The sequence below is a fragment of the Scophthalmus maximus genome, chromosome 16 (genome assembly GCF_022379125.1).
Source record: "Scophthalmus maximus strain ysfricsl-2021 chromosome 16, ASM2237912v1, whole genome shotgun sequence".
Classification (NCBI taxonomy): domain Eukaryota; kingdom Metazoa; phylum Chordata; class Actinopteri; order Pleuronectiformes; family Scophthalmidae; genus Scophthalmus; species Scophthalmus maximus.
This window is the reverse complement of record NC_061530.1, coordinates 14794691-14821755: the sequence shown is the minus strand read 5'-3', so window position 1 is coordinate 14821755 and position 27065 is coordinate 14794691. Positions and strand designations below refer to the sequence as shown.

At 44.4% G+C, this 27065-nt stretch overlaps 1 protein-coding gene and 1 long non-coding RNA gene across 7 annotated transcripts in view; one reads left to right on the top strand and one right to left on the bottom strand.

Annotated features, from left to right (window-relative positions):
- Positions 1–27065, top strand: part of LOC118287987 (zinc finger MIZ domain-containing protein 1-like) — a 133887-nt gene that overhangs the window by 9073 nt on the left and 97749 nt on the right. For 2 of the 6 annotated variants that reach the window (XM_047327782.1, XM_047327781.1), the window contains exon 1: positions 18719–18850. The gene's annotated coding sequence lies outside the window, so the exon portion shown is untranslated. Of the gene's footprint in view, positions 1–18457; positions 18851–18922; positions 19051–27065 lie in introns of those variants that run through there. The other 4 variants (XM_047327778.1, XM_035613711.2, XM_047327780.1 and 1 more) reach the window with 4 other exon arrangements.
- Positions 15197–18542, bottom strand: LOC118287992. Its single transcript, XR_004785781.2, has 2 exons — positions 18412–18542; positions 15197–17718 (listed from the first exon to the last, which is right to left on the bottom strand). It is a non-coding gene; the product is annotated as an uncharacterized LOC118287992 (long non-coding RNA).

Below are 27065 nucleotides of genomic sequence, written 5' to 3'. Positions count from 1 at the left end.
ACCCTAGCAAGTGGTGGGAGTGTCGGATCATTACTGTCATATATCTGATAGCTAAGAAAAGACACACAGTTCATGTCATAACCATATATTTGAACCCACCTGAACACTTGTAAAATCACACAGGCTGTAAATCACTTCAATTAAACCCACTGGAAGCTTTGGCAGACTTTTAAATTCCTCTGCTGTGGATACTCAATGTTACAGTGCAGACTTGTCTCGCTGCACAGTGCACTGTGCCGGATAGAGACAAGAATAACTCCACATTTACTATCCGGAGACTTTGTGCGCGAGCTGCAGTACCCTCCTTAATTACGAATTAATAAATTATCCCGAATAGTTTGCATAAGAGAGAATCTTCTCAGTTATTAACTATTATTAGTCATGCAATTCAAGTTGTGCCTCCAAGCCTAAATTCACACACACACACACACACACACACACACACACACACACACACACACACACACACACACACACACACACACACACACACAGAGATTCACGTCTTCCTGTAGTTGTGAGAACATTCATTGACATAATGCACCCCCTAGCCCCTTACCCTAACCTTTACCATGACAGCTAAATGCTTAACCCTTACCCTACCCTAAACCTAATTCTAACACTAACCCTAAAACCAAGTCTGAACCACCACACAGCCCACCAAACACACACACACACACACACACACACACACACACACACACACACCAAGTTGTTAATGATTAATGATTCACATTAAGAGGACTTGCCTTTTGTCCTCATAAGAAAAACAAGTCCCCATAATGTAACTGTGTACAAATATTTAGGTCCCCACAATGCTGGTAATACCTAGATTACACACACAGTATTTCTATCTGCTAGAATATACACATATGTATACTGTACATATGTGAATGTTTGCATTTGCATGAGTAAGTTTATGCAAGCGTATTCTTCACACATGAAATAGTCTGTGTAAAAATTATTATGCCTGCACTGTATCCCATTGTACGTATGTGGGCATCCTGTTTGAATAATGGCAGCGGTATTTGCATTAAGATGCTCGGTATTCATAATGCTGATCGCAGAAGAAGTGTGTTTTCATTACGGGCGATGGCGGGGGCTCCTATCAATGCAGATGAGACACTTTGCCAATTAATGAATAATGCCGCTGATTAAAAACAGGCTCGACATCCATATTGACAAATATAATGTTCCACCAGGATTATTGACCTCTAGTCTGATTATTTTCCTTCCATTTCACTGACTGTTTTCTTTGTGCTAAACATACAGCCGAAGCCATTAGATGCTGCTTTAGTGCTTTAACACATCAATCATGTGATCAGTTATATGGTGTTCCCAGATCATAATTCTATTTACCAGGGGCACTGTAATGTTGTATTGATTGCCAAACCATTAGCGATTCGTGGTAACATCAGTTGTGAAAAGTAGTTCTCCTTCTGCTCTCTGCTTCGCTCTGCCATGTGCTTGCAGCTATAAATGGCCATGTTATTGAAAATTCCTTTTTTCCTTTCAGTGCAGGAGGAGGGGTGGTGGGGGGGTGGGCAGATCTCCATTAGCAGACTAGGATTTTCTCCCATGTGTCACGGTGAGTGTAATTGCAATGTCACACTTCAAGGACTTCATGTGGGTGGATGGGTGGTCTGTACCACAAGAGAGAGGACTGTAGTCAAAATACCAATTAATGAAGGCCAGAGAAATATGACCTGAACTGCTCCAGATCTGCACCTACCAATGACTGAGCCTGTCGATTGAAATTGTATCCCATCAGACCTTGGTCGTGGGTCAGTGCTCAGTGTCGGCGCTGGCAGATTACACTTCCCTCTCGCCGAATCCTGGCTCCTGCCCTTGAGCGCACATCCAGGAGTTCATCCCATACTTACTCCATGACGATGAATTCATGACTTTATGGGAGAAAATGAAGTCCGGCTCTTTAGACATTCTTTGTCACATTATCATGCCGACCACCATGTCAGGCTGTAATTCGGCATTTTTTTTAACTGTTAGGAAATACATTCCTCTCCTGCTATGCTAGTCATCTCACTGCAGATGCACAAGCAAACCACTCCCACTGAGGCCGCAGAGCGAGTCTGTATGTGCTCTCTCTGCTGCTGTGGCCCTGGGCTGCAAACTGTGGCGTTGTCCTGGGCGCATCTGACCACACATGTGAGCCCTGAGGGGTGGCACATCCAAAACCTTGGTAGTAATACAACCCGCTGCTGCCTAAATTAATTACCACACTGGGCTGTGACCTTGCCTCGCCTGCTCCGGCCCGGAGACAAGCTGCCATTTGCACGCGGCGCCAAGTGAACCTCAGATATTGAGTCCGCTTCATGTAAATGGACTGGCAGTGGCTTGCGGAGCGAATTGGCAGGGAGGCCTGCTGTGCGGATTGACTGCCATGCAACACGGCCCTGTCACCTAAGCTGCTTTCAGACAGGCACTGAAGTCCAGACGTTTTTCCTGAAAATTTCCCCCCCAGAATCATTTCAGAGTTGAGCCCGTGTGAGAATACAGCAGGAAAACATCGTCATGTCCTGCCTCCTGCATGCTCTACCCAGACTTCGCAGGGAACGCACCTGACTCAGGCAATCTCCTGCTGCTTTCTTCATATGTGAACAGAAAACTCTGGGCATTTTTGCAACCAGTGGAGTCGCCCTCTGCTGGTCATTCAAGAGAATACAGGTTTCAGGGACTCCCGCGTTCCGGACCCGGAGTCTACATCCATTTTTATATATAGAGTCTAGGGTCTTGCGGGACATTGACAGTTGAATTAGTTGGAATGGAGTAGAGTTCCTTTAACATGTTTTCTTCTTCTGTAACCCAGGAGACACATAATGTCACATAATTATCCAATGAATTGCATTAGTCAAATCGTAAATTTAGCGCCTATTGGGATGACTTACTTTAGAACCGCGGTGAAAATAAATTTCTCGACAAAGAGTCTGGTTTCTGTTCTCCGACAGCTGGGTCCTCCGTACGAAATGAAAATAGAGTGTCCTCACGATCCACTGCGAGGACTCACGCAACCGCCCAGTTATCAAAACACAGCATGGAATCCACTTAAGCCTCATCACTGGCAACGTTTCAAACCACCACATGTAAAAGAGAGAGATAGAATATACAGAAATAGATGGGTGGATGAGACCAATTTCCACTGTAGCCCGATTATGAACAGTGATTCTAATAAGGATAGAAGGGAAATGGGTGATAAAAGGTGAGGCGGCATTTTACCTCTAATGCACAGTTACCTAAAATATCACATAAATGATCTTTTGATTCACTGTTTACATTTTGATCACCGCGCTGCTTCTTTGACACCGCGCGACCTTCAATTTCATATGTTTGGCATGCTAACAGTCGTGTGCAAACACACTAAATATGGCTCCCATGAGATCATGGTGCGTATTACACGAGGAGCAAGCATCACATTCCCCTGAACAAACATGGTTACAGCTTCTATAATTCTCCGGATTTCTACGCACAAATCCACATATCCAGGTCGTGGCTGAGGCTCACAAGAATGCACCCTCCGATAATTACGTCTAATTAAATTAAATGTCACTTACAAGGCAGCGCGGAGTGTTTCCGCCACACACACACAAACACACACACACACACACACACACACACATTGCCGCAGTGACTGCACCGGGCATGGCAGCAGCATCTGACAATAGAAAACCGAAAGAATGAGCCTCTAACGACACTGTGACAAAAAGGAGTTGAAGGAGCATGTCTCTGCTTTGAGTGATGCTGAATATTTCATGACACCACGGGCTGACCTCGGGTCATCGAGATACTCAACATACTCAGACGCGTAAATGATTCACTGACAATAGCAATAACTAATTTTTAACCGTGGGGGCCGCTGGATTTGGAGTGAACGCGTGGAGTGTTTGTGATAAAGATCCGACGGCAGTGAAGATTATCCATGATTGCATGACTGGATGAGACCAGTGACAGACTGAGTGTGTGGGACGAGACCTGGTGCTATCTTTACCCTTCCCTCCACCTCTGCCCATCTCTCACTCTCCTCTATTTATGGCGCTCTGCGGCATGCGCGCCCGTTTAATACTGGACTGCAGCCCACAGGGGACCCTGCACCCTTCTCCATCAGAGCAACCTGCGTCGTTTCTGCACAGAGGCAGCGTGAAACGACCGGATTAGGCAGAAAGGGGATGTGACCTTTTCAACCCTCTACAAGTCATGACAACACGCTACACACATGTACAACACACATTCAGATGTGCGTGGGGAGTGTAAGATGTCGCGCGACCCTTTGTTTTCCTCACCTACACCAGAGCGCCGAGCAGCCACGAGACAAATCTCTGCCTGGCATTAGCACTACAGTGAAGGATGAAAGTGCACCGAGCAAGGCAAACAAGCATCCCATTACAACCGCCACTTAGCAACAAACGCATCTATTAAAGCGGCGGAGCAAGGCTGGAGGTGAGCCTGCACACACCCTCCGACAAAGCTGCTATCCAGGGCAATGAGATTCACGATGCGCGACAACACTGGCAATTTCAACGCGCCTGAGACAAAAGAAAATAAATTGTCCGCCCCACTCTCTCCGTTGAGGAATCACGGGCCATCGCCGCTGTTTGCATACTCCGAGAAAGAGTCTCTTTGTCAGATGATGTTTTATGATATATATGTTTCTTTTGCAGCCCGGCCGAGTCTGGGAGCATTCCCTTTCCCACCATCATTTTTTACTGCGGACATGAGCATGACATCACTTACACAGAGACAGGCTGCTCAATTCCTGGGTTCCACTGTATCACAGTGATTAATGGAGATGTTAATACACTGACCTGATACAGCTAGTCTTCTGCTTTTCTCTTTGTGTTCAGATATTTTTCACCTCCTTCATTTTTTTTTTACCCTGGGGCTGCACCTTACACTCCGATGTGTGTCATATCAGTTCTCAGACAAAAATGCATAATTCCCTAATTTTCTTCCTTTTTTTCTCCCAACCGCACTAATTACTGTAGTGCAAATCCTGACTACTGTTGTCATGGTAATTGCCTTTCAGGGGATATGGCGCCACTAAAGCTCAAGTGGCTGAGAGAGAGAGAGAGAGAGAGAGAGAGAGAGAGAGAGGAGAGAGAGAGAGAGAGAGAGAGAGAGAGAGAGAGAGAGAGAGAGAGAAATGAGAGTAAGTTCGGGGAAGATTGCAGAGGAGACACACACCGCTCATTGTGTGCCAACATATTTCATGTTTCATCGTGTTTCATGGCGTGTACTATTGGCAGTTTACCTTGACTCGAAATGATCTGACCACGGTGCTGCCTCCGCGTCAATGCCAGAGAACGAATTTGATGTGGGTGAGTGGGGATAAGTGTTCTTTCAGCACCGAGCCGAGTGCCAAGAGGTCCCAGAGCAGAGGCCTGCTCCCGCCGTTTATCCACCGCATTAAATGGATGTGTTGGGTTCAAGGAGGGGTCAGGGAAATATAGGGGACAACATATGTCAAACAATACATATAGGCAGAGAAAAGTAGGATCATAAAAAGCCTTTTATCATTTGGCAAACAGGGCTCAGAGCAGAGGGGGGAAAAAAGAGAGGAAAAAAGCCTCGTGGATTGAAACGCTTGATCATCATTATGGAACAACAAGAAGCACCTCCTGACAGTTGGCACCGACATAATGCCGAAATGAGGATGGTTTAGCTTTTCCAAGGTCTTGAGGTTCAGAGCATCAGTGTGTGTGTTGTGGTTGTCGCAGTGCCCTTAGCATGTCCTTGTTCAGAAGCTGTTGTCCTCCTGGACCCCAAGCATGACTGGCTTCCTGCTGTTCACTGTTGTTATCCAGACACTTCATCATCATGTATCTGCTAATATCACGGAACTTGCGTTCATTTGTTTTTAGCGATTGAGACCATAAACTCGTCCGGTAAAAAGGTTTACCGACTTTATGAATCAAGTGAGAAGTAGAGTCATTTTCTCATAGTCTTCTATAGGAATTTACTTCTTTTTGCAACCAGGGAGTCGACCTCTGCTGGCGATTCCAGAGAACACAGGCTTCAGTTTCCGTTTCCGGACCCGGTGACTACGTCCATATTCATATACAGTCTATGTATGGAGACATCATACAACAAACAGATACAACAGGCAGATATAAAAAAAAAAACGCTGACACGGGATCGATTCACGCAGAATTTCCAGGCTTGGAGTGGTCCATCACCGTACAGTGGATGTGACAGTAATTTTCATTGTGGCATTGAAAAATAACATAAAATGCATGCAAATTTAGCAACACATTCACCAACCAGAGAATGTATCTAAAACATGAAATAATAGTGTAAACACTGCAAGTCAAACTTGGAACTAAATTACTGGCACAATGTGAAATAAGTTTATGATGCTAAAATGATTATATTTATTTAGGCTCCCTCCTATAGACTGACACCCTGCAGCAGCTGTTGAAGCCTTTAAAAAAACAACTGTAAACCCATTTATACGTTCTGGCTTTTGTCTCACCTCGTTCATTGTAGTGTCGTTTTTATTGTCTTTCTGTTCCATGTTTTTCATCGTTTTTTTTATTGCATACATTTATTGTTTATTGCTACTTTTACGGTGTTCTGTTATTTATGTGAAGCACTTTCTGACTTTGTTACGAGAAAGGTGCTTTATTAAAACAAACTTTACCTACTACTTACTTACTGAACATGCTGTCAGGTGCTCGTCGCAAACAATCACATCATTTTTTGGACATCAGCGAATATTCAATGTGCCGTATTTCGTCAGTTTTCACTGCACTGCTTCAGTGCGCTCCATCAGCTTCAGAAACCTTTTCCTCCCATACCTGTCTGGTGGGGTGGGGGATAGGTGGGGGGTTGTGTGTCCAATTATTTCTTTACATCTTCTGAAGAGACGATCCGACATCCAAAATCTATCTTGTTTGTTAGTTTGTTACACGGCTATTTCTGTGACTTTTCATGTTTTTGCGATCTTCCTGCGAGAGACCTCTGATTCTGCCATCGCCTGTTTTGTAGCGTTACCTTCCTCCTCTCTGTGAAGGTCACGCTTTTCACACCCTCTCTTCGGCACAGCTCAGAACGCCTCTGCCCTCTGCTGTGGTCAGACAACACGTCTGCAACAACACACCTTTTCCACCATAACCTGGTTCTTTAGTGCCGCCAGAGCAATGTCGCTTCCGACGTGCAGCCTTTCTCCATTTGCCTGTCGGGGGTTTTATTCACTTGCAGTAGTTTGCATCTTTATTTGTTTGTGTTTTGTATGGTCCTCAAGTTTCACCGACATTCAGCATCGAGGCAGAGTGACATTATCAGAAATAGATTTTTTTTTTTTTACCTCTCAATGAAGGAAACTGTAAAAGATCCCTGCCAGCGGAAATCAAACTTGTTCACATGAAAGACACACACACACTCACTCACACACACACGCACACACACACGCACACACACACGCACGGACGCAGTTGCTAATTCAATGTTCCAGCTCCTGTTTGTTTAGTCATGGACAAACAAAAGGCCTGCGCCAGCAGCTTGTTGATCTGAAGGATTTATTTCACTGCGTTTGAAAGGAACTGTCAAGAATTCATTTTACAAATCTTCTCTACACACAGAAGATCTACTCCATGATAACACACACACACACGCACACACACACACGCACACAGCACTCTTATTAGTATAATCCTTTACGACTGGTGCGACCTCTACATACTCACTGAAGTCATTTCATATCAGACGCAATGACGTATTGACATGTTCCTCTTATCAATAACTTGGTTCGTTACCTGATTGGACACATTTTAGAAGCAATCTAGTGGTGTTTTTTTTAAATCCTACCATTATCATCAAGTTCAGAAAAATGATCTTCGAGGTATAATTGTTACAAAGCACATGTGATCCCTTATTAAAGGACAAATGACTACGTACATGTATATGCTTGTATTACACTGCAGCATTAACATTGTTGTCTTCAACTCTGCAGTACATTTTGTCTGGCAACAAAAAAATATGTATTTATAATTTGTATATGCCTTTAGCACCTACTAACCATGGGACTTATTATTCTCATTTTTAACATGATATTTAGTCCGTAGTTTATATGTAGGTACTTTTATTTCTCCTGAAAACATAATAATCACCACTGTTACTCTGTTGAAGTGAATCGAGCTGCCTCCCTGAGTTTCTCTCAAGAAGCGTTTTTCAGATTAATTCAAAGAATCCTGCTGCTACCGTGGTGGAGACAGCCTGAAGTTACACTGTGACGGACATACAGTGGTCCATCTCTGCCGCCGACTTCGGTGGTGAAAGTGTGACCCTCCTGGTCCTTTCGGCAGGGGTCTTATCAGCGCCGGCCAAATGCGGGGAGTCTGACGGAAGGACTGAAGAGATGATTTGTGGACAGTCTATGGGGGAGAAGGGTAGACCCCCAGTTTGATCAGGGCCAAAGTGGAAAACGCGGAAGACAAATTCCTTCAGGATATTTGAATGATTCCTCTGCTGCTACTACTCACCTAGGACGAAACAAATCATTAACACAATGTTTCACTGTTGGGAAACAGGAGTTCGGGGCTACCGCAACGATAAATGTCAGCTTAAAGTGTATACAGTGCTTGTGCAACCTTTTAGTCTGTGATCCTACTGAGCTGAGAAAATCCACTGCGTGCAACCTTTGGAGGCGGCGGATCCTTAGCCCTACCTAACTCCTCGAATCAGTGGCAGAAAATCCATATCCTCTTAAGGAGAAGGAGTCACCTCAGATAATAGATATATGAAATCCATCTTGTTTCTGAACTCTGTCCTTTGTAGGAAACAGATCAATGGGCGAGAGCCGCTCCTCGAATTGCCCACAGTGACACAAAAATCAGTAGAACCGAAAGAAAAGTTGACTGTAGGAAACGCACGGCGAAGGTGCAAACCACGGAGCAAGATCGGTGCCGCTGAGGCAGTAGAACGTGTCTGAAGAGTTTGTCTCATTGTTCACCTCTTTGTGAACCGTGTGGGATTTTGAAGCACCCTTGTTTCGATTTGGCGAGTTTCAAGTATACATGTGATTATTTGTGTTTGTTCGTCAAAAGGAAGTGATCTGCTGCGGTCAGCTGTAGAGACACGCACACACTGACCACTTAGTGTATTGTGTGTGTGTGTGTGTGTGTGTGTGTGTGTGCGTGCGTATGTGTGTTTCAGTTCAGATTTCTTCTCCGCCAGGTTATTTTTTCCCCTCATGTCAGAGGCTGTAAATGAAAAGTCAGGGGATCACAAAACTTATTAAGAATCATCTTCCGGGATAATTATTTGGGATGCTTTTTGTGCCAATCCATTCAATGGATATTTCGCGAAACACCCGGACGTCAAAGCCATCGTGGTGGTAGGAGAAAGGTCAGGGATTCAACAAAGTCAGCTGGAATTATCATGTTAGAGCCATTAATGCCCGTGCATCACTTTCTTTTGGCGGATCCCTCCAGTCATTTCCGTCCGACATTGCGATCCCGAGAGCGACGGCACCGAAAGTGGCTGAAGAAAGAAACTTTGGCCCATAATCTTCGCTACAAAGAAACATCTCACAGCATTTTTTGCAAAAATGTTAAAATCACAAAAATTACACAGAGGACTGGAACCAGCCTGCAGCCTGTTCTCCGCGCCGCCGTCTGTAAAGCGATACAGTACAAAAGTGCTTGTGTTGAGCTTCTTCCCCTCAGGCTGTGAGACTCCTCAACTCCGTTTGAACTCCTTCACAACAGCACAAACAAGGACTGAGACTCTCACGTCACTTCCCTCCTCTGTTGTACCTATATGTAGTTTAACAAAAATCGTTTTCCTTCATGGTATGTTGCCAAATTCATTCAGTGCAGAACGCCACAAAATGTATATCACACTGAAATATTCCACTAACTCAACAGTCGCTATGCAGCTGCTGAATATTCACCTGTTTTGTTTGAGTAGATGTAGAGTATGTTTTTATTGCTACACTATATTCCTTGCACTTGATTTCCTTTCCTTCTCAGTTTGCAGAATGTGTGGGGCCTACAGCTGCATTTTGCTGCATCACGCTGTTCTGTATAGGCGATGAAAAAGCCGCCCTTGACCTTGACCTTGAAAGTCCTGATGAAAAAAAAAAAAAGGGAGTGGAGGAAATGTAGCAGCGATTCACTCACGGATCACTTAAAGTTCTTGTTTCACATTGTAACCGAACTACACATCATTGCATCGCCGTTGTTCAAACAAATGTGCCGATATCCGCAATCTGTAATATTCCAGTCATGACATGTGTTTTTCTGCAGCAGCAGCAGCAGCAGTGAAAATGTTTCCTGTGCGTATTCATGACTTGCCTCACTAATGATGATTCGGGTGCTCTCCTGATAAAGTCCCTCCATTCAAACACCCATTCATCGCCAGATGCTGTTCTTCCATCCACTCCATCCCGACTCAACTGCTCATAAACGTGTGGCGTCCCAGACGAGACGCCAAAAAATAACGCTTAAAATGTTGTATGGTAAATCAGAAAAATATGCTTAATATTCCTGAAATGATAAAACTATTACATGTAACACATGATGCTTTTATTTGGTTTTTTTGCATGATAAGTGTGTGCTTGTGAGTGGAGTCGGCGTAGCCATGCAGACGAGTGCCTGAGCGCCTGGTTGCTCTCTCTCTGTCGACATGTCAGGTGCCGTGTTTATGCAGCCTGTTGCCTGGCAACCCCTGACAAACACACCGGCGGATGAGGTTAATCTGTTAAGCAGCAGAAGTAGATGTTGTCATGAGGGTGTCTGTACAAGTGTGTGTGTCCGTGTGTGTGTGTGTTTGTGTCCGTGTGTGTGTGTGTTTGTGTCCGTGTGTGTGTGTGTGACTGTGTGTGTGTGTGTGTCCGTGTGTGTGTGTGTGTGTGGGGGTCTTTGCATCTGCAAACAGGTGCGACTGCTGCCCTCCATGGGGCCCAATAAGTCGTTGCACCTCTCACAGTCCCGTCACCTCCCGTTTTTTTCTAATGGGGCGATGACTGATTCTCGGATGAGTTAAGTGAGGCTCATGAAACGGGACGGGGCATAAAAAGGTCAAAAGAGTTGGTCGCGTTTGTATTGGCGCTTTTTGAACAATGTTCAGGCAAATTACTTCTGGAACAGATAGAATCAGTGCTATCGCTGCCAACACAAAGGTCAGATCATTGACTCGCCATTCCTCAGAGACCAACACAGATTTGTTAATTTATTTTGGAGTGGTGTACAATGCATTCTTTCTAGACGCACACACATAAATTGTCACTTGGTACATTCAGTAATCTTCGAGAAGGTGAGTCCAACACCCTATATTGTTAATCTCTGGATGATCTTTAGTAGGCAGTGATTGGCAGCTTACCCACAAGTGTCAAGCAACAGCTACAGCTACAACTACCGTATCCGTTTCAGGCGAAGAGGGCCTGAGACTGAAAAGGGTCTTTTACTCTGTGCCGCTGTGCATCAACCTGAGCACGCTTCCAACCTCTGTTCTGTACACCGTCACATCGTTGTGAGGCAGGTGCCACAAGACGGATGCTGTGAAATGAAAAAGTGATGGTGTTGGTAAACACGAGATCATTATTGTACAGAAAGAACAGCGGAGGAAAGAAGAAAAGAAAAGATGCAAGACGATTCAAGTGAAAGCTCAGCGGCAAATTGGGGAAAAAACAGCATCCTAAAATCATATTTTTTCCTTTATCTAAAACGCAGCTCTCGCATCTTCCATTTCAAGCCCTATTTTGTTGTTTGCAAGTGTATGCTTGTGGCCAAACTGTGATGTGAACATCCGTCAGTTACAGTGGAGTGTTTCAGTGCTCTGAAAATCTGAGAGGAAACAACAGCTTTTAGTGTCAAGCCTTTCAAAAAAAAAAAAAAAAAAGGGGCTTGAGCTCCTTTCTGCACTCGCCCAATTGCCCCGACAGTAACACAACAGATATATATATATATATTGTAGAAGAGACAGAGCCATAATGCAATAAAACAACATTACTCTATCACCTACAAGCGAGACCTGCATCGGGTTCTCGGATTCTTTGCGGGGATTTGATTTCTTTCTGTGAAAAGTGAGAGATCACTGAACGCAGACCCGTTGAGCAGATGCACCAAGACAATTCATCCTGCACTTCACGAATTTCCATGGCATTTTCACTCCAGCTCTGAGCTTTTTCCTAAAACCACGCATGTCGATATGTTGATACCGGTCGTCCGCGGCAAATTATCATAAAGAGGGAATCACTCAAGCTCCTTTTGATGAAAAATAACCCAAGAGTTTCAACCTGACCTTAAAAAACATGTGACATTTCCCAGTTAAGGAGCTGGAACCCATCTCCCACGATAAGGAGGGCGTCTTACTTAAATGTCACAGCACTGGACAGACTCACCCTGATATTGTTGAGGAACTGCTATCTTGGTGAAATTTATTTTATTATGATTAGTGTGTATTAAACTGCAGTGCAATTTGCTGTGGTATCTCATTAAGCCCTATAATGTCTTGCTAATAATTAAAGCATCACATTGAGAAGGAAGTGAGTATAACACAGGGCTAGCACTCCGACAAACACAGTATGGTTTGACTATAATTGACTTCTCCCTCTGCCCTGAAGTTACAGGAGAATAATGGGCCTGGAAAGAGCTAGTTAACCTTATGTCAGGTGATACATAAAAGGAAAACACACAAGTTTTCACAGCTCTCTGTGATATATACCTGAGCCTTTTCCTCGGAGAGGGAACAGGGGGATGTCAAGGTTGGAATGGTTACACTAAGTGATTTTATTAAGTGGAACACCCACTGTGAGCCCAATCTGCCACACAATGATTGTTTGACACAAATTATACATAATTCCCCATGCACGACAAAACATCTCCAGCCCACACGTACAGTATAGTTCAACAGCACGGCGCTGTGCCATAAAGACAACAAAGTGAGCGGCACACGTACTGAAAAACAACTTATATTACATAAATAAAATAAAAAAGACTAAATAAGGTATTTTGAAAATTGTGTTTCCATTCTTTGTTTTGCGTCATGTTATATTTCATTATTGCTTAATACGTAGAAATGAATTAAATTACCAATCCATTAGTTTATCTACAGGAAATGAATCAACCATTTTGATAAATGTAGTTAATTTATTGATCAAAACTGTCATACATTCTGCTGCTCCTGCTGTTATTACAGATGTTCTCATTGGTTTTAGACTTTCTCAGTTTATTGTGTTCAAAGCAAACACAATATCAACTCCAATTTTTATTATTTAGCTAACTGATTGATCGTATTTCATTGAATAATCTTTGGGTCTATAAAGTGTCAAAAAAAATTGTTCTACCGTCAAACCAAAATTCAGTTTATTGTCATAGAATACTAAAAGAAAAAGAACAAGGAGTCAATAACCCAAAAAAAAGCTTAATTATTGATTAAATTAATCAGCTCTATTGTGGTACACCCCGCCCCCCTAAAAAAAAAAGCATTGTCGTATTTGTGCATAAACTATTGTCAGTGATGTTTGCTGGATGCCAGTGTTGCAGTGATCATATTCTTCTCAGTGTATAGTAGAAAAGGAAATATGTTGTCAACCCCCTCGCCTCTTCCCCTCTCACTGTCTCCCTCTGTCTCTCCCACTTCTTCATGGCCTCGGGGAACAGTTGGCTTCCTCGATGCTCTTCCCCCTTTATGAGCACACATTGATTGGCTCTCCACCCCCCCCCCCCCCCCCCCCCCCCCCCCCACACACACACACAAAAAAAGAAGCACAGCAGCATGGGATGCCAGCAGACAGCTTTCTGCTAGTGCTACAAAAAAGTCTGGGGGAAAAAGCGTTAGGAGGAAATCATCAGGAGGCTTCAGCACAACCTGCCTAGGTATTTCTCTCCTCTTTCTGTCCGCCTCTCCGCCTCTAATGAGAATCAATGGGGTTTAACACATTTCCCTGTGCAATGGTCGTCTCCTCTGTTTGCAGAGTCCCGTCCTCCTCCTCCTCCTCCTCCTCGCCCTGCTGATTCCCCTCCATCCTTTGCAATCGTATTTGTGGACCAGACTCCACTGCTCACCAGGTCACACACACAATCCCACGACACAACAGACCCTCAACAACATAATTGTTTGGGGGGGAAGGATGCACATGAGCCGAAGGGGCTTGGTGAAACAACAAGCACACCCGCGTGTGATCTACGGCTCCAATTTACCTCAAGTTGTCACGTTTCAACTATGAGCAAAATGTGCCAACACAGCTCTTGAACATCATAGTAAGCGGACCCATGGGAATGTAAAACTCCAGCTTTATCCGTCTCCATATTTTTGGACATACCTTCCGTCTGCAGGAGCTCTCCGTCCACACACAGTGGAGTAAAGTGTGCACAGTGAATACATTTGGACTGGAAGACGGCCAGTGGTTGGTTGGCTGTAGAGGATGTGGGCTGGTCCCTGGAGCCCGGCGGTTGTTCATTCATAAACCAGGTGGAAACTGTAAATGAAAACACAGACATCTGCCTGCCTACACTTTTCAAAGATCACATTGTGCCGTTTTTTATGTAAGGAGCAGCAGGACGCACGCGCGTGTCCAACATCAGCAATACATCTTATAATTCTCTGAAATAGTTTACATACTGTACATGTGGCAAATGTAATCTGAACTCAAAAAAAATCAATTCATATAATTTATGGTGAAAAATTATACTGCCCCTTACAGTTCATTTCACGTTTATGACAGCCATCTGGCCAAAGACCTATACTACAGGACGATATGGGCTTTTATGGGGTTTAACACCAGGTGAATCCATCAAGAGACATGTAAAAATTTTCTTTCTCAATTGACATTGAGGAAAAAAAGGTTTAATTTGATTTATTCATTGTAATTCTACCCTTTGAGAAAAAGTCATCTGTCAGGCATCAACCATGTCTCCCTTGAAATTAATTAAAAAAACAGCGAATGATCAAGGTATGATCACATTTGGGAAACAGAAAACTAAGGTTAAAGTGGGGAAAGATTTTGGTTAATTTTAAATATTGAAACATTAAATATGTAATTTATATTTTTACCCATTTTTATGAAGACAACAGTCTTTCCCTATCCCTATCCCGATCTCACAACTGATGTGACTTGCCACAAGCAGTTTATTGGGTGAAAAGTAAAATTAAATGCTTACAGCTAACAGTGATGGTTCCAAACATTTCAAAAAAATTTGTATGCAGCACAAAACACAACACACCACACACCCACATTTAATTGTGTTTGTATATTGTTTTTTATCGTCCACAGTGCGCACATTTGCATTTGGCCTCAGCACCCCGAAAATAAAAAAACAAGCTAATAGAGGACGGACAACCTGAACTAGACATCGACGACAGTCACTGCATTTGGCACTGGCTGTCTTTTGGAGGATTAGAGAGTTGCCTGTTGGATGTGTTCAGTACGTGAACATATAAACTTTTAACGCCGAAACCTGAAGCTGAACAGAATTTTCTGAATGATCAGTGTCACTTACTGAATCAGTCGCTTTTTGTGCGTTGAAAATCAGAAACAGCAGTGTTGTGATGTTATGAACACTGATACATCCCCTTCAACTTTGATTCACTGAATTTTTTTTTTTAGGGCCGGGGTCAGTGCAACAAAATGTAATTTACCACCTTTTGTTTATCACCAACGTGTCAGCAAACATTTCCCTACTTGCACATCCAACAGACACGGAGAAACATGGACAGGTGTCCAATATTCACTTTCCCGTTAGCTCTGTTTTCCTCTCCCCCATGCTTGTCGGTAGTTTGCTGGTGAGCAGTTAGTTTAAATGGACTACGAATTATATTCATATTGTGCTTTTCTAGTGTTATCAACCACTCAAAGCACTTCTCCCAAGGACCCCTTCAGCACGCAGAGAGCTTGGAACCACTGACCTTCAGGTTAGAGGACGACCCGCTCGACCTCACGGGCCAAAACCACCCATACAGATAGATGGATAGATAGATAGATAGATAGAAAGATAGATGATAGATAAAACACACCTAAACAGTTAGTTTAAGTAGAGCTGAGGAGTTTGGGTGTAGGTTCATCATTATACGCGATAGACCAGCACGCCCCTGCCAGTAATGCATGTTGGGTAACTCTGATTCTGCTCTCGGAGCCTGCCGAGGGCTGCGCTGCCGAACGTCCCTCTGCATGTCACCCGCAAAGAATTTCACTGACAGACTGTTTTGACTCGGTCTCCTTGACCCAGTTGTGATAAGGAAAGTTCTCCTCTATATTTGGATCAGTGAGTCCGTCCTGCGCTGGCGTACATCGTCTTCGAGACCGACGTCACGTCATCGAGACAGAGGGAGAGAAGGGGTGGCAATGCTGTGATCACAGGTCGGACAGGTTGATCCATTTAAAAAACATCCCAGTGGAGATACAGGGAAGATTTTGTCTGTCCTCCTCATGTGGTGTGACGATGCTGACGCTGAATTTCAACCTTTGAAATTCAGCCCAGGAAGACGAGAAAAAACTCTTTCCGTGCGATTCAAATATTTAACCATTCATGAAAATTCATCACAAGAGTAGATCGTCCAGTTAAGTGTGACAGGCTGAAGTGGCCGGAGACAAATTGCCGATCGAGAGCTATTTTAAGCTGTTTAATAGGCGACAATTTAAGGAATTAGCACCAAAACGTCGAGCCTCAATGCATTTAAAATTAACGGCAAGGTATTAAATATACAGTAGATCTAAACTGCTGGATCTTTTAAATCATGCTGTCATTTGTACATGAATACAACAGTAACATTTAAAATAGGATATTGCCACAGAAAAGTGCAATTGAATTATTAGAACTCAACTAATGTATGATAATATATTGTATGTAAAAGCTTTCCTCTCTTTTAATTTGCCTCTTGTGCACACCAGCAGCTGCAGGCTTTAAAGTAACTGGCTGGCTATGCAGGCTTTAATTAAACCTAATCGTCAGTGGTTTGGATATAACGTACGTTTTTGTCTGTTTGCCGACTACAATCCCTTCATATGGGGGCTCTAATCCAGACTCAAACGGTGTATGTTGCACCTTGCAACAATCACTTATGCTGAAAATGAGAGGGCCTTATTGTAATTAACAGCTCGATAAAAATTGATGGGGCTTTTGGAATCCTGGAATCAAACATTTGCTCCTGCATCCTGATGCAAATGCTGTGAATCACAATTACTTTAAAAAAATTCCAATCTCCGTTAGAGGGAAATGCACACATTAGCCAATTTGGGGATGGCTTACAAGCCTGGAGCAGGCTGAAATCAATGCTTCCTGTCACCTTTGAGCAGGACAAATGGCGCCTATTGTTCCAGCTCATCCCTCCCCCTGACTCTAGACAGCTGGGGTGGAGGCACAGGCCAGAGAACCGGGACTCGAGGAGTCCAAACAACCCCGAAAGAGGGTATCGGTGGTGTGGTGGCTCGTATAAGACTTCTGATCCCAATCTTTGGTGAGTCAATCAGAGCACGCTGGGTGGCGGCTGGATAACCTAACTTTTGACTTAGGATGCTTCTAAACAGGTCCCAGTGACAGGTCATTGTGTGTGTGTGTGTGTGTGTGTGTGCGTGCGCGTGCGTGTGCGTGTGTGTGTGTGTGTGTGTGGACTGGAGTCTGGATGCTGCTTGGCACGGTCGTGGCTCCTTGACGTCAGCGCTCAGCCCAGTCTGCTGCTGCTGTTACTGCTGCTGTTGCTGTTGCTGCTGCTGCTGCTCTCAAACATGTCTTTGTTATTCAGAGCTTTCCATCAGAGAGCGGCGACCTGCAAAACACGGAGGGTGGCGTCAGCTCCGGGGAGGATCACGGGACGAGCGCCCGTGTGCGTCAGGGCGCTGTATTGCCTGCGTGTGTGATCGTTGTAATTAGGGTAATTTTAATGAGCTATGCCTGTTATTTTTTATACAAATACATCCTGATGAAAAAAATTACTATTATTAAAAAGTGTCTATTATATCACATTTCATTATCTGTATTTTTCATTAATTGCCTGTTTCTGTGATTATTATTATTATAATCTTATTATTTCTTATTAATATAAAATATAAAATATAATGATTACTATTGATTTCATTTAATAATTTACATGTAGTTATCATTGACAATATGTGACATAAAGGCATATAGTATTACTTTGTTTTATGAAAAAAAATCAAATGATTGTTTTTTTTTTAAACATATTTTAACATGTATTTTTATGTATATTATTATCATCATTATTGTTATTATTATTCTAGTTGTTCTTCGTTGATGATGGCTACTACTAGCCTATTAAGCTGTGATTAATTTTCATTTTAAATGCCCATAAACAACCAATAGCAATATGCTGCTGCTGCTGCTATGCTAATTAGCATGAATCAATAAGGAGACACAAAATAAAATACCCAGCATGCTCAGCGGCCATTTCAACGTGTGGAACTACTTGTCAATAATGTAGTCCCCCCCCCCACACACACACCTTTAATTATTTTTTCTTTTTTTCTTCTTCTTTTTTAAAATCCCAGATATCCAGATTACGGACCTGGACCCCCGGCTGGTGGAGCTACAGGGGCGGGACGGGCTGGAGCAGATGGCCGCAGAGCGACCGGCCGAGCGACCGTCCGGCTCCGCTCCGGGCTCCCGCCTCCTCCGCGACACGTTTTGTCAGCAGCCACCGAGCATGGGTCCCTTCGGTAATAGAATAGCCGATGTAATTTGACACTTCAACTTACTGCGCTCTGCCCGAGTCTATTCAGTTACTCACCCGCTGACGTTGAGCCCGTTCTCGGTGGCCGCGAAGGGGGGGACGATATTATTTAGAGGAGGGAAAAAAAAAAAAAAAAAAAAAAAAAAAAAAAAAAAACAACAACAAGAGGCGAACATTTTCGAACCGAGGACTTTCTCCGCCTGGTGACCCGGTGAGTGGCTGCACACACACACACACAATACAAAAAACTTACCGTCGCTCGCTCCCGGTGTCGCCGCGCCGCCGAGGAGGCTCTCGTCTCGGGGAAGGGTTTTGTTTCCACTTTGGCTCCAGGTTGTTTCTCCACAATGGACTGACCACTCCAACTGGCACCGGGGCGCGCGTCGGAGCGCGTTGATAACACGGCAGCGGGTCGGTGTGCGCGCGTGTGTGTACGTGTGTGTGTGTGTACGTGTGTGTGTTACATTTCGTATTTCCCACCGCGCCGCCGTCGGGGAGCGGACCGGACCGGACCGGCGGGCTCTTTTCAGCAGGTTGTGCATTTCGTTGGTAACAGATGCCGCGTTGATCCGTGGAGCGTCGGGGGCTCCGAGGCTGCTGTCGCGGGCTGCCCGTGCGCGCGTCGCGCAGGATGAATCACGCCGCCGTGCGTGCGTGTGTGTGTGTGCGTGTTTGTGTGTGTGTGTGCGTGTGTGTGTGTTTATGGTGCACAGTCAGGTTTCTTAACCTTCTGATGGTTCCGTCTCATGTGGATTTGTCGCTGCACACCAACTGTGGACCAGGCAGCGGCCACTGCAGTGCGCGGGTTGTTCCATGTAAAAGCCATGTTTATTTCTGAACTTTGTTAGCATCAGCACCCATGCGCACGTGTCCACCATCACACATCAATGCATTTATGGATATATACATATGTGTGTGTGTGTGTGTGTGTGTGTGTGTGTGTGTGTGTGTCAGTGCTGTAGGTCATTGTTGGCTTGGTAAAGGTCTCACAAGTTGACTCCCCCTGAAATTCCTGCTCTCTGAGCATGGACCCAGTTAGGGGCAGAGAGGGGGCCTCAAATATTGAACTGGGCTCCTTCCCTTTTTTTTTTTTTTTTGCTGTACATCTGGCCAGGAAGCAGAAATCATGGCCAAGTGGGGGGTGGGGGGGGGGGGGGGGGGGGGGGGGTGAGGAAAAAGTGAGCTAGACTCCATGATCTGCTTCCTAACCATTGTCACAGAGAGAGAGAGAGAGAGGAGGGATGGAGGAGGGATGGAGGGAGTGTGTTTCCGCCATACACATATACATGCTCTTTATTTCTGCTTTCCCAAAAAATTGGGGTGCATCAAGCAGACAAACAACGTGCAGATGTTTCATGTATTTTGATGTCCAGGAGAGCTCTTCCTGTTTTTGTTATGTTGCTGAGAAGTTTGTTCTCCTCGTGTCGTCGTCGCCGCCGCCGCAGCAGCAGCATCATCATCATCATCATCAGAATCTGGACCCAGCTGCTGAGGCTCATGTGAAACTTGTGTGTTGATAGCAGCTATTGAGCAGAGGGCCCGAGTGGCTTGTTTACATTTCTGTCATGTAATCCGTGGCTCTGGTTTTGGTTTAGTAGCCGCTTGCCTGCCTGCAGCCCTCTGATCTGACAGGCTTCTCCGCTCAACTTCCTTTTAAAACTTTCAGAATACAGGATCGTGACGCAGGCAGGAGGCAGCCATCTTTATCCACATGGACGTTCGATTGCTGAAATAGCTGCATGGGTCGCCTTTCAATCTGCGTGCATCGCTAGCGTTCGATGGCTTGTGTGATTAAAAGCTGATTTAGCTCTATTTGTGTGTGGAAACCTCAAACTTCCAGTGGATTGGGGAGGAGGCGGGAGGTGGATGTCAGACAGAGGAGGAGGGTTTTTCTGTTCCGTCCCCTCCCTCCCTCCCTCCCAGTCACCCCATCTCCAAGGGGCCCCCAGGTTGGGCTCCTGAATAACCATGGGGCAGACCCCACCAGGCTGACCTTCTTCCATTCAAGTTGAGGATGTTGAAACACCAGCCGTCAGACAAAAGACACATTGAAACGGAGATCTGCAACCCAGCACGTGTGTCTGGGCGCTGAAGTAGACCATTTATTAACTCTCAGTTTCCTACTGACCAGTGAAAAGAGTCCGCACGTAGCGAGTGAGGCAGATTGAAACTGTAAAAAGACATTCAGCTACCGCTGCCACAGATTAGTGAGCAAAGACCTCAAAAATAAATCAAGCTTCATTATCACGTATCTTTGAGACATAAAAACCCTGAAGTAAATGTTTCTCCGTGTCTGGACTGCAGGCAGCCCGGGGTCTGTGTGGATCACGGTGGCTCGACAATGGTGACATGTTTTTTTTAGTGTAGGGTGGGAGTTTTCGCTGTCGCCCTTTTCCACCCACCTGAGTTACGGTGGTGGGAGTAAATGCAGAAGCTGGAGATGGCCGAGTGTGTGCGCCACATGGGAAATTATTCAACCCTCAGATCAGACAGGACACACAAGAGGCCTCATTACCTCCGAGCAGCACTGCTGGCCTGGTCCGAGAGGAGGCCGAGAGCCGCCGCGTCTCAACTGGCCACGCTCTCCGGCTGAAACACTGATGCTCCGAAAATAATCCCGAGACAGGAAATAATGTGCAGTGTCATTTTACACCCGACAGTAAGGGATTTTTGAAATATGACAGTCTGGTCCAGCAGCTATACTAAACCCATTCCCCAAAGGTTTCCAGCCTGAGCCCCCCCTCCCCCCGTTTTTTTAACCAACAACGTGTGCTTAAGTAGCTGGCAAACAGGGCTGTTAGGTGGCGTATAATGTCATAATGTTATTGATTCGGCCTGGGAGTTCCAGTTGCGGCGGGCAGCTCCCGCGCACCGAGCGCTCTCTTAAGCTCACTAACAGGGAAAAAGGTGAGCGAGTGAGCGGCGGCCGGCCGACTGCTCTTCCTCCGTGCTCAGAGCCTGTGGGAGGCGTGTGTAGGTTTCGCTCAAGGTCCTTCTCCGTGTTGTCTTTGCCTGACAGATAAACTCCTGGGATGAATCACCGCACTGGTATGGCTATTTCCAATTGAGTGGGGGGAGGAGTGCAGGGCGAGCGTTGAGCTCTCCGGTACAGAAAGGGTTGTCACTGGACAGTTGGAGAAGCTTAATCTTCTGTTATTACGGTACTTGTGTGCAGTTTTAACATTGTTAATGTTTAGTGTGATACGTCAACACCTCAGACAGTGAGGTTGTTAAGTGGAAAGAAACAGCGACAGCATAGTAACAAGCCTCCTTGTAAAACGATGATAATCTTATGAGATATTTTGCATTGTTGTCCGCTGTTGTCAGACATGAACCCCAAAAATGTCTGGGAAAATTGGGTCCGGGACATTTTGCCGTTGACATTTGAAGAACGCAGCGGGGGGATTGTCAGAGTCAGACGCGCCCACAACAGGAGGAACCTTTCTGGAACATTCAGGCGAATTTCCTGAGATTTTCCTGCTTTATTCTCACATGGGCTCATGGGCTGGCAGGAGAGTTTCAGAAAAATGTCTGGACCTCAGTGCGTGTCTGAAAGCTGCTACAGATGAAACCAGTCTTTCACAACCTTGCTGGCTCATGATATCCTGTGAAAGAAGCAGGAAATCATTTCAGTCACTTTGTTGACTTTTCAAGTTACTAATCTTGTGTCAATCATAACATTGACAAGAAAAGAACTTGTCTACAGAGTGCAGTGCACATAGCTTGAACAATGCTATGTGAAAAGACTTAAAGTAACAAACAAGTATCAAAATAAATAACTAAATCTACATTGAAGTGGCTACAGACATTAGAGCTGTGACTCTGGAATCGCACCAAAAACCAAACCCTCCAGCATGGGCCAAAAAAAAAAGGTCCTTATGTTTTATTAAAATTTGTGAACCATTCATAGTACATCTATTTTTATTTCTATTTCAACAAAGCAAAACAATGTTCTTGCATGTTCCAGGAGGAATAAGGAGTGGGAGTGGGTACAGGCGATTTCCACCTCCTGTAAAATCAAACGCTTGATGAATAAAAGGTCACATACGCCGCATATTTTGGAAGCGGCAAAGTGCAGGAGGCGGAATCAGAAACAATACTGTGATTGCTGCGGGTTCAAGATGAGTCCTAACACCATCTGACACGAGGTAAAGATGTACATTCAATTGGCGTGTTAGGAAGAACATGACCGAAACACATGGCTGCCACACGTCGGGTCAACGTCATCTTAAACATTGCTTAAGAGAGCGACTCATCAAAGACTTGATTCCTCTGAGTAGATTTTTAACAGGTACATTAAGAAAATGAAAATTCATCCTTCTCATACCTTTTGTACATTTTGCTGCTAATACATTTTGGAGTATTTGGTATTAGTCTGGTTTGGACTCAAATAGTCCTTTCACTTCTCAGAATAAGAAAATAACCGCGCGTGTGTGTGTTATTCCGCATTCCTCATGTGTGTGTTTGTGGGGATTTGTGACGCTCCACCTCGGTGACACGGAGCTGCAGTAATGTGTACCGTGTGCAGAGGGCTTTTTATGATTGTGAAAAAAAATGGTCAGACTGTACCTATGAGCTTGACTGTTGACTGTTAATATGAAGCTTCTATTTTCACAACACGGCTCAGGGAAAGGGAATCTGTGCGTGAGCGCGTGTGTTTTTTCATTCTTCCAGGAGGGAGATCCAGTGCGGAGTGAGGGATGGGAGAGGTGCTGGGAGTTATGCCAGACCACACATCATTTAATCATGTTAGAGTGTGCAGCCACTTTGTGCATTTTTTTCAGTTGCGTTGGTGCTCGGAGTTGTTGTTGCACAAGCACAGCGAGAGAGGGAGAGAGAGAGGGTTTGACAGCAAGGAAAGAAGGGATGACAGTTTGATGGAGGGAAGAAGAGTCATCCTCAGTTTGAGGCTTTTTTAGATTTGTCAAATCGTGGGTGAGTTTCAGTTTTATGAACACAATAATGATACGCGATAATGATGGTGATAACAAAAGTCGGGTTTTTTGTTTCGCCTGCAGCTTGCGAAATGTGTTAAGGAAATCGGAGGCAATAACATTTGAGACCACTTAAATGTTGAGTGTGTGGAAGGATGGCCATTGTGCATATTAGCATTGGATTTGAACGTGTCCTTTTGGCTTAATCCCGCTGTTGACTCGCCTGCTAAGTACTGAGCGTGTTATTTTTGCTCTTTTTAGGGAGCCCCTCTCTGCATAATCTCACTTAATCTAATCCATCCCCCTCTATAATAGACTGGGAATGATGTGACTTTATAGAAAAAGCTTTAGTGTAGATCCATACTAAACAGACTGGTGGGCCGGTTGCTTCCCCAGCCCCTCTGGCAAAAGCTCTTGTGAAAATGCAAGTGACCTCTGCGCCCCTTGTTAGTCTGAACAATAGGCCTGCCTCCTGTTACAGCTGCAGCCACGCTGGAGGGGAAGTTAGTCGGAACAGAAAATACACATCTTATGATTAATAGGGCTCAATAGTATATTTTCTGAATTGTTCCCGTGCCCGCTTGGCACACCAGGGAAATTCCCTCAGTATTTGAGATATCATTTATGTGCAGGGTTGCTGCTGATTATCTTCTTGAATGAAACGTCCAAAAATAGTTAAAAAAATACCGAAGTGATATCTTCAGATGGGGGCTGCACGGTGGTGTAGTGGTTAGCACCTTCGCCTCACAGCAAGAAGGTTCTGGGTTCGAATCCCGGTTCAACCAGGGCCTTTCTGTGTGGAGTTTGCATGTTCTCCCCGTGTATGCGTGGGTTCTCTCCGGGTTCTCTGGCTTCCTCCCACAGTCCAAAGACATGCAGAATGGGGTCAGGTTCATTGGAGACTCTAAATTGACCGTAGGTGTGATTGTGAGAGTGAATGGTTGTCCGTCTCTGTGTGTGGCCCTGTGATAGGCTGGCGACCTGTCCAGGGTGTACCCCGCCTCTCGCCCAATGTTAGCTGGGATTGGCTCCAGCGACCCTTAAATGGATAAAGCATCGTGTATGACAAAGAAAAGACTAAAGTCTGGAAGAGGCAGGAATTTGTTTCACAAAGAAATGACTAAAAGGATAAATTGATTCACAAAAGGGCTGCGTATTGATTTTCTGGTGATCGACTAATCGTTGCAGCTCTTGCAGAATTTGTTGTTAGTGCTCAAAGTGACTGACGGACGACTTGAAGAAATGGGAGGCATGCGAGCTACTGTACGTGCCACATGTTTCAACCTTCCAGAAAATGATCTGGTGATTTTGATGAAGTGTTGTTTTTGGAGAGAAAAACATAACAACATACAACTTCTGAAAGGTGAAGATTTACGTCTTTTCTCCGTTTCATTTCAATTGAATGTCTTTGGGACAAGGCAACGTCTTCGAAGATGTCGTAGAACAGGAGATGGACATTTTTCACTGGTCTAATAGCATTTTTATTTATTCATGATGAAAATATTAGTCAATTGAAGCCCCTAAAGTGTAAACCTAGACCTAGAAGTCCCGTCATTAAAGCTGAAATGCAATTAAAATCCACTAATACTTCAGTTCATGTCTGCTGATGCGGGTTTTGTAAGTGAGTTAAACAGGCGAGTTTGTGTGCGACATGATAGTTGTGAGTAAAAAAAAAGAAAAAGGATCCAATCTGAGTCTTAAACCCGCGTTGGATATAATTAGAGCTTTTTGAGGCCCCCAGCACTCGCAGGCTCATGCATGTTGAATGTGACATGCTGTGAAGAAACATACGCAGATGATGTCACAGCGCAGCGCTGCAGTGTTAAGTGTAAATGAAAGGCTCTGAATCATGGATGACATCTGGCTGCTCCAAAGTCTCAGCCTCTATAAATTAAACAGGGTCCACAACCCGGGGATCCTGACGTGTTGTCAAATCTTGCAGCGTGGAGATAGTGTTGCACGGCAGAACATATTTCCCTCCTAAATTTCTGGGCGGCGGGGGGGGACACGACAACCAGCAGCTGCTCTCGAAAATTTAACAAATGTTTTCGAGAGGTGTAGTGTCACAAAAAGTGGGCGCTGAAAAGACTCCAGTATGACTGTCAGATTATTATTATTATTATTTTTTTTAGGAGCGAGGGATTCACACCTCTGATGAGTAATGAAGGTGATTCTGAGCAAGTGCTGGAATTACATTCAACAGAGGTTCTCATTGTTCTCTGACTGGGAAAATGAACTGCGATTTACTTATACACACCGGGAACGTCCTTCCCCCGTTCTCTCAAAGAAAAGGTCTGAGGGTAATCTCTTTGCCCCGGACACACCCGCCTTCTTTTTTTTGTAGCCTTTCTTACCCCACCACTCCACCTCAAAGACAAACGCTTTGTTATCAAGATGTAAAACACAAGTTGATAAAATCCACCGTCATGTTTCATGTGATTTGTCATTCGTCTGTCACCATATTTTGACACGCAAAGAGGCCGTTTAAAATGTTGGTTGTTGAAATATCGTTTTGCATTTCAGCTGCTCTCCTTTGCATACTGTCACTGTGGCAGAGCCTGCAATGACCCAAAGTGAAGAGGCTTATAGGCTTTGGGTCTGAGTGACGATCCCAATTTTTTAAAGCAGCCTTTTATTATTATTCCATGCATCATTTTGCAGCTATTTGGAAACTTATTATTTACAGGTTATGTCAAAGAATGCTGCTTTCAGAACATTTTCACGAACTTTTCTGCAAGGGCTGTGTGTGAGAATGTACAGAATACAGAGGACCCAAATTTTCCAGACATTTTCCCGAGTTCATATCTGAAAACAGATGTGCCCCTTTTGTACTTTTGTCACGTGGCATCAGGCTTTCAACACATTATGTTTCTGATTCTTCAAGGTGAGACTTTGCTGCTATTCCTTTGTTTCATATCAATGATAATTCAATAGTTTGAGTTTTGGAATGTTGACTGAGTAACAAACAGGCTTCTTGAACATGTCACCTTGGACTCTGGGGATTTGTGCCATTTGCTAATTAACAGATTCTAGATGACATGGAGGCTGCTGTATTGATAAATTATGATTGGTGCATAGAAACATTTGAAACAGCTCAGACAGACGCATCAAATTCCAAACTCTCATGTCAACCGGTAGCCAGTTAAAGCGTCAACCGATTCAGAGAATACATTTTTAAGGGTTCGGAATGTAGAACTGTGATGAGGTAGGGTTCTAACAGAGGAAACTTCTAGACAACAGCAACGATTCTTTCCAGAGAAAGCAGCAGCAGCGGGATCATATCGTTTTTTCGCAGCAGCGTCTGAGAAACGCAAGCCTGCTAAGTGAGGATTACATGACTGCAACAGATGACTACTTTTATCCTCCATCGTCAACTTTTTTGATGAGATTGTCAATAAAACGTCACAAGTTCTCAGAGCCCAGGGTGATGTCTTCACATTGCCTGCTTTTGGCCGAAATCACATTTATGATAATATATAAGCGGAGAAAAGC